The sequence below is a fragment of the Mixophyes fleayi genome, chromosome 10 (assembly GCF_038048845.1).
Source record: "Mixophyes fleayi isolate aMixFle1 chromosome 10, aMixFle1.hap1, whole genome shotgun sequence".
In the NCBI taxonomy this organism is placed as follows: domain Eukaryota; kingdom Metazoa; phylum Chordata; class Amphibia; order Anura; family Limnodynastidae; genus Mixophyes; species Mixophyes fleayi.
The window spans coordinates 96,234,102-96,253,145 of record NC_134411.1 but is presented as its reverse complement, the minus strand read 5'-3'; the positions used below and the strand labels follow the sequence as shown (position 1 = coordinate 96,253,145).

Here is a 19,044-nt window from a genome sequence, read left to right as displayed (position 1 = left end):
CATTAATTGCCCCAGCACACTTACCTGCTTTATAGAAGGTTGTGGGTGTGATACATAGGTCACCTCACCGGGAGAGTTTCTTTTGTTTTTATAACCTCTAGGTGAGACAGTTGATATCATTGCCCAATAAGAGGATTACCCAAAATCTGACATCTCTGCATTGTAGAAGTCTACTAAGGAGGCGGAGACACAGAACAACAGTGAATCCAAATACAATTATATACTGTACGTTTCTCCACAGAAATACATTACAGTGTTCATTGCATTTAATTTCACATTTAATGAAAAATATATTTCAGTGATATTTTTCCTTTAAATAGGATATCTACAGACAATGCTTTCCTGGATCGACAGAAAGAACAATTTGCAGCTCCCATTAATATTACCATTATGAAGCTGTGAAGACAATATAACCTACACCACAGTTACTGATGTTTAATCATCTATAAAATACAAGAGCTATTCCTAGCTCTTTGTTCTGTAAAATTCCCTTCAAACCAGAAAATCATCGTGTAATGCAGAGAAAATTTAAACCTGCATTTGTGACACTTGCAGAACATTTTTTTCCCCCATAAAGTAATTTTCTGTACTCTAAACCAATGCTCGTGTTAATTTTAATGTTGCCGGTATTGAGAAAAACGTGGGCATTCTGCTTCTGCATCAGAGTGGGTTGCAGATCACTGGTTGCTTCTGGTAAGGTACAAACATTGTACTTCAGTTTAAGTGTTTTATATTTGGTTACAATAATGTGGACTTAGGTGGATTATAGACAGCATGATATGCCAAATCCAATTGAACCTTTCATCCTGGACTCCGCTAAATGCAGCAAATGGACAACTGCCAGACATCCTAGATATCTGATGTCCTATTCAATTAAAAATGTCAGGGTCAATGGGAAGGGTGGCTAATGTATTCGAAAATTTTGCACACAATGGGTGAAACTTGCAGGTGCAATAAAATCTGGAGACTCCTATATATATATATATATATATATATATATATATATATATATATATCAGTGGTGGACAGGGGTCCGCATGGGCACTCTGATCAGTCTGTGGCTACGCAACCCCATAGCTTTTTCAGCAATTTGTGAACAGTAGCTCTTCTGTGGTCCTGGACCAGATGGTCTAGCCTTCGCTCCCCACCAGCATCAATGAGCCTTGGGCGATCATGACCCTGTCGCCGGTTCACTGATTGTCCTTCCTTGGACCACTTTTGGTAGGTACTAACCACTGCAATACGGGGCCACCCCACAAGACCTCCCATTTTGGAGATGCTCAGACTCAGTCATCCAGCCATCACAATTTGGCCCTTAGTCACTTAGAGCCTACAATTGCCCATTTATCCTGCTTCCAACACATCAACTTCAACAACTGACTGTTCACTTGCTGCCTAATATATCCCACCCCTTGGCATGACAAGATAATCAATGTTATTCACTTCACTTGTCAGCGGTTTTAATGTTGTATCTGATTGGTGTCCTGGGTCAGTGTTGGCAATCTGTTCACTGAGAGCTGAAATCTACCAGAAAGGAGCTCAGAATAGTCCCTTATTACAGAGAACCAAGACTGTGGTCAATTGGAGTCCTCTCCCTAGATAGCTGGAGCCATGCCGATCGATCACAGTGACCGACTGAGGGACGTCAGCAATACAAGGACTGTGGACTTTATATATTATCACTAGAGCAAAAGTATTAAGTGGCCTAGATCCTCATTTGTTAGAGAGGAGCCGAAAAGGTATGTAATACCCTGTGCTTGGACATGGCCGAGGAACTCATAACGGTCCTCATTTAGAGACAGGTGTAAATCCTACTAGTAGGTGCAGTTTTGCACATTGGTAAAACCAAGTTGTGATACGAGGGGTGGGGAATTAAAATGTGCAGACAGATTTACAGTCAACTCTAAATTAGAGATGCTCACTGACTCCCGTGAACTGGTTTTGGTTTTGGATATGGATTAGCTTCGTGTTTTGGTTTTGGCAAAACTGCCCTAATGTGTTTTGGTTTTGGTTTTGTTTTTTTTAGAAAAAATCCTAATATATGCTAAAATCACATAATTTTTTAACTTTTTTGTTCCTACATTACTATTAACCTCAATAACACTGATTTTAAGTCATTTCCAGTCAATTTTGACCACCTCACAGGTCACAATATTATTTTCATGCACTTTCAAACAAATACTGCAGAGACCTAGCTGGATAGTAAGCGACAGAGCAATGACACAAACACACGGCAGTTCCTAGCACATCTAGGACACATTGGCACACAGCAGTGGCAGAAATGAAAAGGGGAGTCCGTCCGCCCACCCACCCACCGTTATTTTGGATCTTAAAAAGGAATCTAAAACTTGTGAGATCTGAGATCCGACGGTATAACGATGACGTTTTGCCTTGTTTTCAATTCCGAGGGTGCGCAACCCAAACTCGAATCCCCTAAGTTCAGGTGTGTTCGGTTCCCGAGGAACCGAGCCTGAGCATTTCTATTCTAAACATAGTGTCAAATTAAAGCTGCCCAGTAGGGGTGAAATTATAGCCATCACAGGGGTTTTGATGGCTATGGGGCCCTGCTAAGGAGGGAGTCCAGCAATATTTTTTCATGTGCTATGCTGGTCCCGGCTCGGCTCTTGAGAGCAGGAGTGAGATCCAGTGCATTCATACCCTTTGGGCTTTCAAAAGCATAAATTTGGCTAAACCAAGCAGTATTTTAATAGAAATATGGGAAAGTTTAAATGAACAATGACATCTATCCAAAAGTAGAGATAGGTAGGATTTTGACTTTTTGCTGCTTTCACCTGAATGTTTCCAGTGTATCAAGTAACACAATAATGTAGGACTGGTTTCTGTGTTTTTTTTTCCAAAGACGGTTTAGTTGATGTGTGATTTGAAAAGCACTTGGCAGAAAATTAGGCCCATTTGTACCTAATTAATTTTTTGTGCATTTACAAATGACCCTGATTATTATTAGACTATGTTTCTGCATTTTTTCGTTAATACTAATAATTACATTTACATACATTTCAAAATATCCTTTTATATTCCAATCCAACTGAAGGAAAGTACTTAATTCTATTACCTTTTTATATTGTTAAATACCCAAGTGTCCTTCTTTGACCTTTTATTGGAAAAAAAAAACTTTTATACTTAGCACCTAATTAAAAATAAAATAGACTTAAAAAGAAAATCTAAATTTCTTATTTTATGGAGAGAAATTATTAATATAATCAAAATGAATGTTCTTCCTACATTAGTACATATTATGCAGACTCTGCCAGACAAACTCCCTAGTTCCTTTTTTTAAACTGCTGCCATCCGTCTTCGGTAAATATATTTGGAATGAGTCAATTTGTGGACTTAAAAAAAAACATTGCAAAGACAGAGACACAATGTCACTGTCAGCTTCTCCTGTGATTAATATCTTTCAAGTACGCAACATTTTAGTCTGCAAATTTCCATCATTATTTTTGGATCGCAACAACTCTTTTCAAGAGGTCTCGCTTTTCACCTTATGCAAATAATGAGCTTTTTCGTAATTCTCATCTGAATCCCTAATTCTTGTTATATGTGGAAAGCTGAGTCACAGTTATAATGGCCATTGTTGCTGCTCACTAGGGATAATTATCATTTCTCTCTGTTGGACTTTTACTTTATTTGTCCAACCGAGAGCAAAATTACACAAAAATTATCATCTATTTTCATTGTATATTTAAACAAAGGCTTAGCTGGTTTATTTTTATATTTCTCTTTATTTTGATACCTGTGAATTGTAATGTGCATCATATTTTGTATATCTAGTGCCTGAATCATTAAGGAACGTAAATGCTGATACGTGCCGCATTTTGCGTATAATAACCCTGCGCATGCCCAGAAATGAACCAAACTTCAGAGAACGCAGCAAAGTTCAATTAATCTTCGAGCGCAAAGGACCCTTAGTACAGCCTGAGATTTCAGGGGCGTAACGGGGGATGGGGGGTGATTTGTGTATGCATGTAGTCAGTGTACAGTAAGGGCGTGCCAAACTCAAGCTTTGGGCATCTCTAAGGGACGGGATTTTCGGATGTATTACTAGCACCAGCTACAGGACTGCTGCAAGTGCCGATTACTAGTGATGACGGCTGTGTATACAGCTAGAACATGTGTATGCAGCTAGAACATGTGTTTGCAATCAAGAGCAGCTGTAAAAATGCATTTTTGTACAGTAGCCATTAATAACATCCTGATAAATGTATTTTATGGGAAAAATTAAAATCGATATTTTTATTTTTTTAGCATTTAGTCATAGTCATGAATGGCTATATTATTAACAGATGACATTAATTGAATAGTTTTTTTTGTAATCTTTTTTTTTTGTGTGTACGTTCTTTTGTGACTTTGTATTCCCCATATGTATTGGACGTATCCTGCAGTGTATTGTCTGTTAGAGCAGAGCGAACCTAGACCCGTATTCATCAACAGACGTATCTTCATATTCCGCATCACACCAGTTTAGTTCCGTGAGGTTCATTGTATTCCTTGGTTTCCCTTGGTTACCGCTATCTGCTGTTCAGCCTGGCATTCTTCTCTCATTGGACGCCATCTTGCCTAGTGGTCTGCGCAGGCGCTACCCAGGGAACCTTCAAACCTCTGCTCAGCAGTGATTGGATCAGCTGCAGCCAGTTCCCTTTATAAGGGCCCTCCTCCGTTTAATGGGTGTCAGATCATCAGGTCTCTCTACCTGATAGGAAGCATCTCCTCTGACTCCTGTTCAGCTACTTCTGTGGTTCCTGACATCGTGGATGGTGCAGCTCATCGCTTCCCAGCTATACCTGTGCAGCTCATTGCTTCTCAGCATCTACCAGTGCTGAGCATCGCTCATCATTGGTCCTGTTCCAGAGTTATAACACCTGTGTGGATGTCAGTGCTCCAGCTCTCTGCAGTTCATCTCTATATTACTCCTTCCCTTCTGCCTTACAGTTGCTTGGTGGTTCCGCGCGTTATCTGTTCTGTGAATACCTCTCCTCCGTTAGACTCCGCACCTCTCTGAGAGTAAGTTCTCCCTAGAGCAGAGGTCAAGACCATTCCCATAATCTGGCTTTCGTGACACTTCAGTTTCGTTCCTTGTTGAATATGGACATGCGCATACCTAATGTACATCACGTTATTTTTGCATTTCATGATGAATGAGGCCCCTAATATCTATGTCTGTTGTACCCTTAAAAAATTAAGCCAATTTAAAATCAGGAAAAATAAAGAAAATACCAAGAAAAATATTAAATCTCTCTATCCTGACCATGTTTAGGTAGTGTGTATAGTTTAACCAATTGCTAAATGCATAATGGCTGAAGTTTCCCCATACAAACCAAGTCCCACCACATCCAATTTACCAGGAAATGACAGAAGGTGTAATAGGAGGTATTGATGGATAGAGCTGGATCACCCAAACGTTAATCTAGTCTCCCATGGGCAATGAGAAGCCCGGATTACCCCTTCCTGGGGATCCCTGTTGAATACATACCTCACACCCAACATTTGATGTATTGCCAACCCTCATCTGGTCCGGTGAATGCTCCCCTTGTCACACGTTAATCTCATTCCCCTCTGACACCTCTCTACCTACTATACCAGGCATGGAGAAATTGTGTCCTAATGCCCCATATCAGCTCTACCACACCATATAGTGTTTATGTGAATATGGAGCACTCGAGTGGGCTTAGTAAGCCATGCAAACATGCAGAATTGTGCCATGTGTCTCAAAGATAGCAATGGTATAAAATGATCAGGTCAACCTATAACTAGAGATGCTCAGGCTCGGTTCCCCGAAAACCGAACACACCCGAACTTAGCAGATCTGAGTACCGAGCCGGTACTTTCGCACACCCTCGGAATTGAAAACGAGGTAAAACGTCATCCTTACATCATCAGATCTCGGATCTCGCGAGCTTTGGATCCTATAAGTACCACCCTCCACAGCGATCCAGCGCCATTTCACAGAGGGACACAGAAGGGGTAGCACAGTTCTTGTCAGTCTGTAGTGCAGTTAGGCAGAGTCATAGGTAGAATAGAAAGAGGAGGGGTAGCAGTGTTCTTCAAAGTCTCCAGTGACATTCAGGAGAGCTCCATTGCTCCATTGCTAATTGTCATTGCTGAAATAGAAATAATAGGTCTGGCAGGTTTGGTCTTCTAAATCTGCAGTCACATTGTACTGTGTAATATAGGTAACACACAAAGAGGAGAGCTCTATTGCTAATTGTCATAGCTGAAATAAAAAAAAAGTCTGGCAGGCTTGGTCTTCTAATTCTGCAGTCACATTGTACTATGTTATATAGGTAACATACAAAGAGGAGAGCTCCACTGCTAATTGTCATTGCTGAAATACAAATACAAGGGCTGGCAGGCTTGGTGTAAATCTGCAGTCACATTGTACTGTGTTATATAGGTTACACACAAAGAGGAGAACTCCATTGCTAATTGTCATTGCTGAAATACAAATAATAGGTCTGGCAGGTTTGGTCTTCTAAATCTGCAGTCTGTGTTTGAAAGTGTATGACAATAAGATTGTGACCGGTGAGGTGGTCAAAATTGACTGACAAATGACTTGAAATTAGTGTTATTGAGGTCAATAATAATTTAGGGGGTGAAGAAAGCAAAAATATGTGATTTTAGCAAAAAAAAAAGGGATTTTAGAAAAAAATCGGGATCCAAAACCAAAACACGGGGGTCAGTAAACATCTCTACCTATAACTATTAGCAATAGTATAGTAATGCAGATCTAGAACTGTGCATACAATTACCACAACGTCTTTAAACAAATACCATTTAATTATTTTCATTATATTTTATTGTTAGCAATTTTATTAATAATAAAAATAATTACATTCAGGCTACAAACATAACCAAAAAAATAAATATTGGGCTACTTTAATAGAGAGACCAAATAATGTCAACAGACCTGGACCCCCCTCAAAGCACACAGCTGCTTCACTCTAGTATGGAAGGAAAATTTAGAGTGGAATATTTTAAAACAGTGAAAGAGAATTTGCAAACTACAAAAAAATTGACAGTCAACCCACTTTCCATCCCACATATTTTAAAAACCATCAAAAAGAAGTTCATTTTTATATACGTTTGAGCTGAATTCAGCATCTCTGAAAAGTTCTTAACTAAAACAAGTACAAACTGCTCGGTCGGACTGGTCATCAATATTCTTTGACATCAAACCCACAGCTCTGTGCAAATATGTAATGAAGGCTGGAGATGTTCTATGAGTATAGGAGATGCCATAATGATTGTTTAGAGATTCACACTGCTTCACTTCATGAACTGTTTGCTTTCAAGACAATTTGTTAAGGAGAAACACCTAGGAAAGGCTTTATTATTATCTCTCACACAGTAGTAGACATATTTCCACTTGTCAGGGCAGTCAAACGGAAGATTTTTTTTTTGTTTTCCATTGGCGTATACAGCTGGGGATAAACGCCATTACAAAATAAAGTGTTATAAATTAGAAAACTCTTTGGGTCTTAGGTAAAACTCATTTTCGAAAAAAAAATAAAAATAAATGTATGCTAAAAAAAATGTAACATATAGTAAACATCTGCTATAGTACTTGTTAAAATGTACGTGTAATAAATAGAAAAGAAGATTATAAATGGATTTTTTTTTTAAAGTGGATCTCGATCTGGTTCATCAACCCAGTTTCTAAAGTTTGAAATGTCATAATATTTTTTCGAAACTTCCGATAGACTAAAACAAATTTGAGCCAAATTTGGGTGAACAGGTTGAACCATGCTACATTATTTTTAACGGCTATCCATGTGAACAACAAACTTGAGTTTGAATAGAGTTATAATCGCTGTTCGATTGAAAAAAAAATAAAAAATTAAAAATACCATAAATACTATAAATTGTAGCCATTTAATCTCAAACAGGAAACACATTAGTATAGTTCAAAGTATTTTGTTTTAATTGTGAGCTGCAACCTCAAACATTGAGCAACAAATTTGATTTCAAGGTTCGGCGCACTAGAACAGGATGGGTGCAACAGTCAACCCCGAATTGAACTGGCCCAAAAATCTTGACCACATCCCAAACACGTTTGAGGCCACTAAACCAGCCACAATCAATAGAATTATAATGTAGCGCCCCACAAAAGTTTAATGCAAGCCAACATAATTTTTTTCTCACCCTGAATGGTGAACCTTTTGAGTTGGTGGGAAGATCTCCATGCCCGTGCCAGAAGCTGGCACCTCTCCTTATGTAACTGGTAACGAGATTACAGATGACTCCTAAGTAGGAGCGAATTTGGAACGGAAAGTTAAGAGGAGGAAGCCCATATAGGGAGGAGGCAACAGCTCTTAGTAGTAGAGGGTGAAGGAGGATTTTGGAGGAGGCTGTGACACGGAGAGAGGAACAATGAGGCAGGAGGCGAATGAGTGAAAAAAAGGGGGACAAGAAAGAAGGGAACATAAGAGAGGAAAGTACAGTAAAATTGGAAATAGCACAGAAAAGCAGCTTGAGTAAGAATAGTAAGAAGAACCAAGAAAGATACACAGCAGAGACAAGTTCAGGAGGATTTGGAGTTAAGCACAAAGAAAGGAATGGACATCTGAAGTTCATAAAACGATGACTAATAGAAGAGAAAAATAGCTAGAGGAGAATAGAGATATAGAGAAACTACATCCTGCAACCAAGGCAAAGGCTACAGATTGTACCTCCACTCTAAAATGACAAGGTCCTTAAGTGGCCACTTTAACGCTGGACAGGACAGAAACACTACAACAAAAGTAACACGTAAGTACTGGCTGGGTAATTTATTTCTAAAAAGTAATGACCTACTTAATTAAAAGTGGGAAGAAAGAGACAATGGGAAACAGTTGTAACTAGAGACTGAAACTTCATCATCATCATCATCTATCTACTATATAAATGCCTAGTGGCGTGTGTGGAAAAAAAACCCCAAGCTGTAGCGCCATCTGCTGAGCAGAGTTATACACTGACCTATATATTTCTTGAAGGAGAAGTGACAGTTGGGAGTGGTTGGTGGTTGCCGGGGTTGACAGTGGGGAGTTTTTAACACCTTAAGTAGCTTGATGAAGGATGTGGCGATAAAGATGAAGGATGAGGTGATGGAGAAAAATGATGAGGTGGTGACATGTGGCCAAAACCACGTTAAAAAAGGGCCCTTGCGGCGGGAAGTAACGCTCTTCTCCTGAGGAGGCCTGGGCTAGGCCCAAATGCATGACAAGAACCTTTTTAACACCTTAAGTAGCTTGATTTGACTAGAATGCATGAGTATCATGCACGGGTTAACTTGTTTATTTATATACCGCCACTAATTTTGCAGCGCTGTCCAGAGAACTCATTTACATCAGTCTCTGCCCCATTGGAGCTTAGAATCTAAATCCCCTAACATACACAAACACAGACCGAGAGAGACTGGGAGGCAAAATTAATATGTTTTTGGAATGTGGAAGGAAACCGGAGCACCCGGAGGAAACCCACACAAACACGGGGAGAACATGCAAACTCAACACAGATAAGGCCATGGAAACTTAATAACAAGTGAACATAACTATAAAAACCAAAGAGTATATCAAGTAAAACTGGATATTTATGCTGTATACACATTTTGGACTGACTGAAGAATTCTACTTTTAATTAGAATTCAGAAGTCCTTACAGAAGACCTGTTGTGGCTACAGGAGCCTTCAATGATGTCACATAAGGTTATGTCTACATGACAGAAATTGTTGTAACATTATCTTTAAATAACTAGTATGAATTTCCTGAAGCAGACAATAAAGCAAGGAAATTAATATAGTATTTCTGGTATAGATATTTTATGAACAATCAAATCATAAATCTGCAACCAATGCAGGTTACTGTACAGATTTAATAAAGTAAAATGATGTAAGGTCGTTTGTCAACAATCTGAAATTGTTACATTATACAATAAATGCCTAAGAGAAGGTCACTGTACAGATTTAATAAAGTAAAGAGATGTAAGGTCGTTTGTCAACAATCTGAAAGAAATATTGCACTAAAAAAATAATTATTATATTATACATAATGGCTGGAAATTAAAACATTTGTTGCTATGATATTTTTTTAATGACATCTAAAATCAGAAAGAAATAAATACTCTTTTTTTTTTTAACTTCAATAGTATTTTTATTAATTTTTCAGAAATTATGGGGTACAGAAAGAAGAAAGGGATGGGGGGGGGTAAGGAAAGGACACAAAAATAAAAAGGGGAAGGATTGAAGGGGTACATAGTGGGGAGGAACACCTTAAACAATTCTGCTGTTAAACCACATTGAACATATGAGGGGAGGAACCCAATAGGATCCCTTCCAGTTCATGAAAGTTACACTAGTCGAATGGTCACCAGGGAACTACTAATAGGAATATTGGGGAACTTCTCTAAGTGTAGGAGATGCAGGTAGTAAATCAGAGTCTATTCGATTTGGACGTGCTCCCTCTCCGTCCGTAACATACACATGCCAGCTGAACCACTTTATTATCGGGGACGAGGTGGCAGTGGAGTAGGTCATCCCCTCCGTCTCCATTTCAAAGCTGAATTGCGAAATAAATACTTTTTTAAGCCCCAAAACATTTGAAGTGGTGGAGTAAAAGTAAAAATTAACAGAAAAAAAAATTGATTTAAATTTTTCTTTTATTATATATATATATTAAGTAGTCTAATCTATCCAGAATGTAAATACTTAATCTTTACATGGGGGGATATACTATAAACAATGCAGAATTAAATTTTTGCTTTAATTTTAGATTTGTCCCATATTCCATTACATTATACTGCCATTTTTTCAGCCAGTTTCGCCTATTCTTATGCTAATGAGTAAAACGTGTCTATTTTTTTAGGCCACAATATATACAACTATAAAATACACTTTATATTGTCTCTTATTACATATTTTTTTCTGTGTGAAACAGCACTCCACATGGAAAAAGTAGCAAATCCTCTACGACTAAAAAAATGTCTATTTTCTTAAGAGAGCACTACTTTAAAAATAAATAAAAAAGGACCCAACCATTGATTTATCCATTTTATTAAAGAAAAAGTACCCCACTGTAAAATAAACGCATGGACTGAGTAACAAAATTTCTCTCTGAGAAACGAAATAATTATTTTCCGTTTTAAAAAGAAAATTCCCATATAAACCTTTCCACTTTATGGCTCTTGACCATTATTTGCCTTAGTATGTGTTCATGCTGGATTAAACATGAGCACGCTCATCATTAATTATTAAATCCGATCAAATATGCTTTGTTGATGTTAACGGCTATAATTTAGAAGAATAGAACATTCTTAGAACTTTGTGACACTTGTCTCCTCTCCCGAGAAAATTATAATTTTAAATCTCCTAACTGGAAGCAGTTTCATTGCCGCCGTTCCCTCCGAATTTCAAGGAGTTGACTGTGGCACGTCTTTGAACCAGAATGTAGCTATTAGATATTGTGTAAGAGAACCTTATCATGTAAATGTTTAATATATAGTTATACTTCAATGGAGTTAGCCTATAAATTAATAAACCCAGCTGAAGTCTGAAATGATGAAACCAATCAGAATATTTATGTGCTAATACAAATATGTATTAAAAGAGCTTCTAGCCAAGGAATACTGTCAAGTTCCTGGTTTGGGAACTAAAACAACAAGTATTGATTAGATCCTACATATCTGCCAAGAATATAATCATGCATGTCAATGATCTCACAGGAAGGTTTAAACATTGAATAGGAGATGCAGGGGTATAAATGCAAACAGAGGTACAATAACCGTTCTTTAAAATTAAAATTAAATAAAATTACATACTTGGCAATGAGCAAACTGCACCTCTAAAGATCTGGAAAATCAGAACAAATTAGCTCAGATCTCCAATCTGCCGAATCATCCCCAAGCATCATCATCATCATTTATATAGCGCCACTACTTCCTGAGCGCTGTACAGAGAATGCACTCACATCAGTCCCTGCCCTATTGGACTTTACAGTCTTAATTTCCTAACTCACACAGACCGAGAGAGACTAAAGTCAATTTAATTGCAGCCAATTAACCTACCAGTATGTTTTTGGATCGTGGAAGGAAATTGGACCGCCCGGAGGAAACCCACGCAAACACGGGGAGAACATACAAACTCCACACAGATAAGGCCATGGCTGGGAATTGAACATATGTGAGACAGAAGTGCTAACCACTAAGCCATGGTGCTGCCTATCCTACGTGAATCCATGCCATGCCCCTTTCAAGAATATGACCTTCAATCACCCCGTACAACCTCCAAAAATTGGGATTCCCAGGAGGTATGGAAATGCTTCAGCAGTTATATGGATTCTACGAATCTGTGTCCTTGTTAGGCAAATTATTTTAAGTGGAAGTGGAAAAAACTTAGTATTCAAAACAAAATGCTTTCAATCTTAAAAAAAAAAATGAGCTGGTTTATCATTTCTTTCATTAAGTTTCTAGAGGTATAAAGTTGATCCAACAAAGTCCAAAACTGTATGAAACCGTGTTTTTTCTGGTAATTTTTATAAACTGGCTGTAAAAAATTGACAATTACAGCAAAACCACTTTTCAAATGACATTTTTGATTGAGGTTGTCGCCCGGTTGTCGATACTCCTCCCCCATGAATGTCCTATTCAACTGATTGCACTGTATCTTACCTTTCTTATCATGCATGTGAAGTGATAACCATTCGAATATATTGAAAGCAGTTATTAATAATGATTAAATCTGCGTGTCGATATTAGCAAAACAACATCAGAGATAGCTATTTGAGATCCCATTACCAGAGAAAATCACACAGTTACAATGTTGGGTAACTGCGGTCCCACTCCTGTTTATACAATAATACAAAGTGTCTGCTGGATGGGAATGTGGACCTTAGGATTTTCGCTACACATGTATTTTAAGATATTGTCCATTTAGCACAGGTCGTTTACTAACTAGAGATGAGCGCACTCGGATTTCCTGAATCCGAGCCCACCCGAACGTTGCCGATCCGAGTCGGATCCGAGACAGATCCGGGTATTGGCGCCAAATGAAAACTTGAAAGCGAGGCTCCGAGTCATAATCCCGTTGTCGGATCTCGCGATACTCGGAACCTATAAATTCCCTGCTAGTCGCCGCCATCTTCACTCGGGCATTGATCAGGGTAGAGGGAGGGTGTGTTAGGTGGTCCTCTGTTCTGGTAGATCTCGTGCTGTGCTGTTTAGTTCTGTGCTGTGCTGTGCTGTGCTGTGCTGTGCTGTGTTCTGGTCTGCAGTATCAGTCCAGTGGTGTTGTGTGCTGTGCTCTGTTAATTTTAAATTCAGTGGTGCTGCTGGGTCCTGTGCTGTGTCCTGTTCAGTCCAGTCGTGCTGTGTCCTGTGGTCTGTGCATCTAAGGGCATAGTTATTTCCCCATTATTCCCAAGTGTTTAAAAAATTAAAAAAAAGTTATAAAAAAAAATACAAAAAAATAATTAATTTTTTTTTTAATTACAACAAAATTTGCCAAACCAATCCTGCAGTATAAGCCCATTGGTACTGCAATATTACCAAGTTCACACATTCAGCAGTAAAAGTCCAGTGGTACTGCTGCAATATTACAAAGTTCACACATTCTGCAGTATCAGTCCAGTGGTGCTGTGTGCTGTGCTCTGTCAATTTTGAGTTCAGTGGTGCTGCTGGGTCCTGTGTGCTGTGTCCTGTTCAGTCCAGTGGTCCTGTGTCCTGTGCTCTGTGCTTCTAAGGGCATAGTTATTTCCCCAATATTCCCAAGTGTTTAAAAAATAAAAAAAAAGTTAATAAAAAAAATATACAAAAAACTAATTAAAAATTTTTTTAATTACAACAAAATTTGCCAAACCAATCCTGCAGTATAAGCCCATTGGTACTGCAATATTACTAAGTTCACACATTCTGCAGTATCTTGTGCTACATATAATGGAGAGCAAAAATTTGGAGGATAAAGTAGGGAAAGATCAAGACCCACTTCCTCCTAATGCTGAAGCTGCTGCCACTAGTCATGACATAGACGATGAAATGCCATCAACGTCGTCTTCCAAGCCCGATGCCCAATCTCCTAGTACAGGGCATGTAAAATCCAAAAAGCCCAAGTTCTCAAAAAAAAGCAAAAAGAGAAACTTAAAATTATCTGAGGAGAAACGTAAAGTTGGCAATATACCATTTACGACACGTAGTGGCAAGGAACGACTTAGGCCCTGGCCTGTGTTCATGACTAGTGGTCCATCTTCACCCAAGGATCTTAGCCCTCCTCCTCCCCCCCCCCCACAAAAAAATTGAAGAGAGTTATGTTGTCAGCAACAAAACAGCAAACAACTCTGCCTTCTAAAGAGAAATTATCACAAATCCCCAAGGCGAGTCCAAGGGTGTTGGTGGTTGTCAAGCCTGACCTTCCCATCACTGTACGGGAAGAGGTGGCTCGGGAGGAGGCTATTGATGATGTAGCTGGCGCTGTGGAGGAACTTGATGATGAGGATGGTGATGTGGTTATTGTAAATGAGGCACCAGGGGGGGAAACAGCTGATGTCCATGGGATGAAAAAGCCCATCGTGATGCCTGGTCAGAAGACCAAAAAAATGCACCTGTTCGGTCTGGAGTTATTTTTATCCAAATCCAGACAACCAATGTATGGCCATATGTAGCTTATGTAAAGCTCAAATAAGCAGGGTTAAGGATCTTGCCCACCTAGGAACATCCTCCCTTATACACTCACACTCCCTCCCGCTCACTGCGATCGTCCAACGATCGTCGCCTCTCTTCCCCTCTGATTACCTCCTCTCACGCACGTATCCAAGACTTCTCCCGCGCCGCTCCCCTCCATTGGAACAAGCTCCCCCGCTCCATCAGAACTTCCCCTAATCTGTCCTCTTTCAAACGAACATTAAAAACCCACCTTTTCCTTAAAGCCTTCCAGTCTCATGCCTGAACTCCCACCGGTCGGCTACCTCTCTTTCTCATCCCTTCTTGACTTCTTCTCCCCCTTCCTCGACTCCGTCTCCGTTTCTCCTGTCTCTACATCTCATCCATGTGTCTGTCTGTCTTCCCCTCCCTTTAGATTGTTCGCTCCTTTGAGCAGGGCTCTCCTACCTTCTGTTTCCATCACTTTTAACTGCGCTCTCCAGCTACTCAGCTCACCTCCTCTCAGTCCCTCTGCCTTCTGTCTCTTCTCGCTTCTCTCCGCTCCCCTCAGTGACTCTCATCCTGTCATCCGTGCCCACCCTCTTGGGCCATAGTTACCTGCCTATACTCACTTTTCCCCTCCCTCCCTCTCTTTCATGCTGTTCCTGAGCCCCCAGAGTTATAGTGCTTACTGTTACTTGTACTGTGCTGTTTCACCTTGTACTGTGCCATTGTTTGTCCTTGTACGGCGCTACGGATACTTTGTGGCGCCCTATAAATAAAAATTAATAATAATACGTCACCTGAATAACCTTCATAGTTCAGTGGTTAGTTCAGGAACTGGGGCTAGGACCCTCATCGGTACAGGGACACCTAAATCCCGTGGTCCAGTTGGATACACACCAGCAACACCCTCCTCATCAACTTCCTCCACGATCTCCATCAGATTGAGTCCTGCAGCCCAAGTCAGCAGCCAAACTGAGTCCTCTCCAATACGGGATTCATCCGAGGAATCCTGCAGCGGTACGCCTACTACTGCCACTGCTGCTGTTAGTCGGTCATCTTCCCAGAGGGGAAGTCGTTAGGCCGCTAAGTCTTTCACAAAACAATTGACCGTCCAACAGTCGTTTGCCATGACCACAAAATACGATAGTAGTCACCCTATTGCAAAACGTATAACTGCGGCTGTAACTGCAATGTTGGTGTTAGATGTGCGCCCGGTGTCCGCCATCAGTGGAGTGGGATTTAGAGTGTTGATGGAGGTATTGTATCCCCGGTACCAAATCCCCTCGAGATTCCACTTCATTAGGCAGGCGATACCAAAAATGTACAGAGAAGTACAATCAAGTGTCCTCAGTGCTTGAAAAATGCGGTTGTACCCACTGTCCACTTAACCACGGACATGTGGACAAGTGGTTCTGGGCAAACGAAGGACTATATGACTGTGACAGCCCACTGGGTAGATGCATCGCCTTCCACAGCAACAGCAACAGCTGCATCAGTAGCAGCATCTACAAAATTGCTGCTCGTGCAAAGGCAGGCAACATTGTGTATTACAGGCTTTAATAAGAGGCACAACGCTGACAACATATTAGAGAAACTGAGGGAAATTATCTCCCAGTGGCTTACCCCACTTAGACTCTCATGGGGATTTGTGGTGTCAGACAATGCCAGTAACATTGTGCGGGCATTAAATATGGGCAATTTCCAGCACGTCCCATGTTTTGCACACACCATTAATTTGGTGGTGCAGCATTACCTCAAGAGTGACAGGGGTGTGCAGGAGATGCTTGCGGTGGCGCGCAAAATTGCTGGACACTTTCGGCATTCAGCCAGTGCCTACCGCAGACTAGAGGCACATCAAAAAAGCATGAACCTGCCCTGCCATCACCTCAAACAAGAGGTTGTGATGCGCTGGAACTCCACCCTCTATATGCTGCAGAGGCAAAGGAGTGGGGATGCGCCTGAGTCAAGCGCAGTGGAGACTGATTTCCGTGTTGTGCAAGGTTCTTCAGCCGTTTGAACTTGCCACACGAGAAGTCAGTTCCGACACTGCCAGCTTGAGTCAGGTCATTCCCCAGATCAGGCTGTTGCAGAAGCAGCTGGAGAAAGTGAGGGAGGAGCTGGTAAAGCATTGCGATCCAACAAAGCATGTAGCTCTTGTGGATGAAGCCCTTCGTACGCTTTGCCAGGGTCCGAGGGTGGTCACTCTTTTAAAGTCAGAGGAATACATTCTGACCACCGTGCTCGATCCTCGGTTTAAAGCGTATGTTGTGTCTCTGTTTCCGGCGGACACAAGTCTACAGCGGTGCAAAGACCTTCTGGTCAGGAGATTGTCCTCTGAAGAGGACCGTGACATGCCAACAGCTCCACCCTCATTTTCTTCCACATCTATGGGTGCGAGGAAAAAGTTCAGTTTTCCTAAAAGACCCACTGGCGGGAAAGCTGATAACATCTGGTCCGGACTGAAGGACCTGCCAACCATTGCAGACATGTCTACTGTCGCTGCATTGGATGCTGTCACAATTGAAAAAATAGTGGAGGATTATTTTGCTGACACCATCCAAATAGACATGTCAGACAGTCCATATTGTTACTAGCAGGAAAAAAAGGCAGTTTGGAAGCCCCTGTACAAACTGGCTCTATTTTACCTGAGTTGTCCCCCCTCCAGTGTGTACTCGGAAAGAGTTTTTAGTGCAGCGGGGAACCTGGTCAGTGAGCGGAGAAGGAGGTTGCTTCCTCACAACGTTGAAAAAATGATGTTTATAAAAATGAATAATCAATTCCTCAATGAAGTACAGCACTGCCCTCCAGATAGTACAGAGGGACCTGTGGTTGTGGAGTCCAGCGGGGACGAATTGATAATGTGTGAGAAGGAGGAAGTACACACTGTAGGGAGAGAGGAATCAGAGGTTGAGGATGAGGACGACATATTTCCTCATTAGAGCCTGTTTAGTTTGTACAGGGAGAGATGAATTGTTTTTTTGGTGTGGGGGCCCAAACAAAGCAATCATTTCAGCCACAGCTGTTTGGTAGGCCCTGTCGCTGAAATGATTGGTTTGTTAAAGTGTGCATGTCCTATTTCAACAACATAAGGGTGGGTGGGAGGGCCCAAGGACAATTCCATCTTGCAACTATTTTTTTGGCATTATGTGACCATTCAACAGTCGTTTGCCATGTTCAAAAAGTAAAAGAAAATGTCAACAAATTCAAAAAATGTAATCAAAAGTTAAATGCCCTGTCATTATTTAAAAAAAGAGGGTTTGACGTGCTAGAATTAGTGTAGTGTTAATATGGTATAAACACTACACTTGGAACTTGGAGGAGGTATTGTGGCCCCGGTAACAAATTTAGTACCGGGGCCACCCCACTACACAGTCCAGAAATTTTTTGGGGGAAATTCAGAGCCGTGGAGGGTTTTTTATTAATTATATTGTGGTGACCACTCCTCTACGCAGTCCAGGTACATTTTTTGGTGCGATTAAGACCAGTTGATGGTTTTCTTATTATATTGTGGTGACCCACTCCTCTACGCAGTCCAGATACATTTATTGGTGCGAATCATACAAGTTCAGGGTTTTTAAATTATATTGTGGTGACCCACTCCTCTACGCAGTCCAGGTACATTTTTTGGTGCGATTAAGACCAGTTGATGGTTTTCTTATTATATTGTGGTGACCCACTCCTCTACGCAGTCCAGATACATTTATTGGTGCGAATCATACAAGTTCAGGGTTTTTTAATTATATTGTGGTGACCCACTCCTCTACGCAGTCCAGGTACATTTTTTGGTGCGATTTAGACCAGTTGATGGTTTTCTTATTATATTGTGGTGACCCACTCCTCTACGCAGTCCAGGTACATTTTTTGGTGCGATTAAGACCAGTTGATGGTTTTCTTATTATATTGGGGTGACCCACTCCTCTACGCAGTCCAGATACATTTATTGGTGCGAATCATACAAGTTTAGGGTTTTTAAATTATATTGTGGTGACCCACTCCTCTACGCAGTCCAGGTACATTTTTTGGTGCGATTAAGACCAGTTGATGGTTTTCTTATTATATTGTGGTGACCCACTCCTCTACGCAGTCCAGATACATTTATTGGTGCGAATCATACAAGTTCAGGGTTTTTAAATTATATTACGGTGACCCACTCCTCTACGCAGTCCAGATACATTTATTGGTGCGAATCATACAAGTTCAGGGTTTTTAAATTATATTGTGGTGACCCACTCCTCTACGCAGTCCAGAAAGATACCTCGTTGCAACGTTTTGGACTAATAACTATATTGTGAGGTGTTCAGAATACACTGTAAATTAGTGGAAATGCTTGTTAATGAATGTTATTGAGGTTAATAATAGTGTAGGAGTGAAAATAAGCCCAAAAACTTGATTTTTGAACTTTTTATGCTTTTTTCAAAA

General features: G+C 40.5%; 1 protein-coding gene across 3 annotated transcripts in view; it reads right to left on the bottom strand.

Moving 5' to 3' along the window:
• The window catches only part of LOC142104522 (ninjurin-1-like), a 327,591-nt gene that overhangs the window by 204,984 nt on the left and 103,563 nt on the right, over nt 1-19,044 (bottom strand). For 2 of the 3 annotated variants that reach the window (XM_075189241.1, XM_075189243.1), the window contains exon 3: nt 25-170. The exons of the other annotated variant lie outside the window; for it this stretch is intronic. The gene's annotated coding sequence lies outside the window, so the exon portion shown is untranslated. The remainder of the gene's footprint in view (nt 1-24; nt 171-19,044) is intronic. 3 annotated transcript variants of the gene reach the window in all.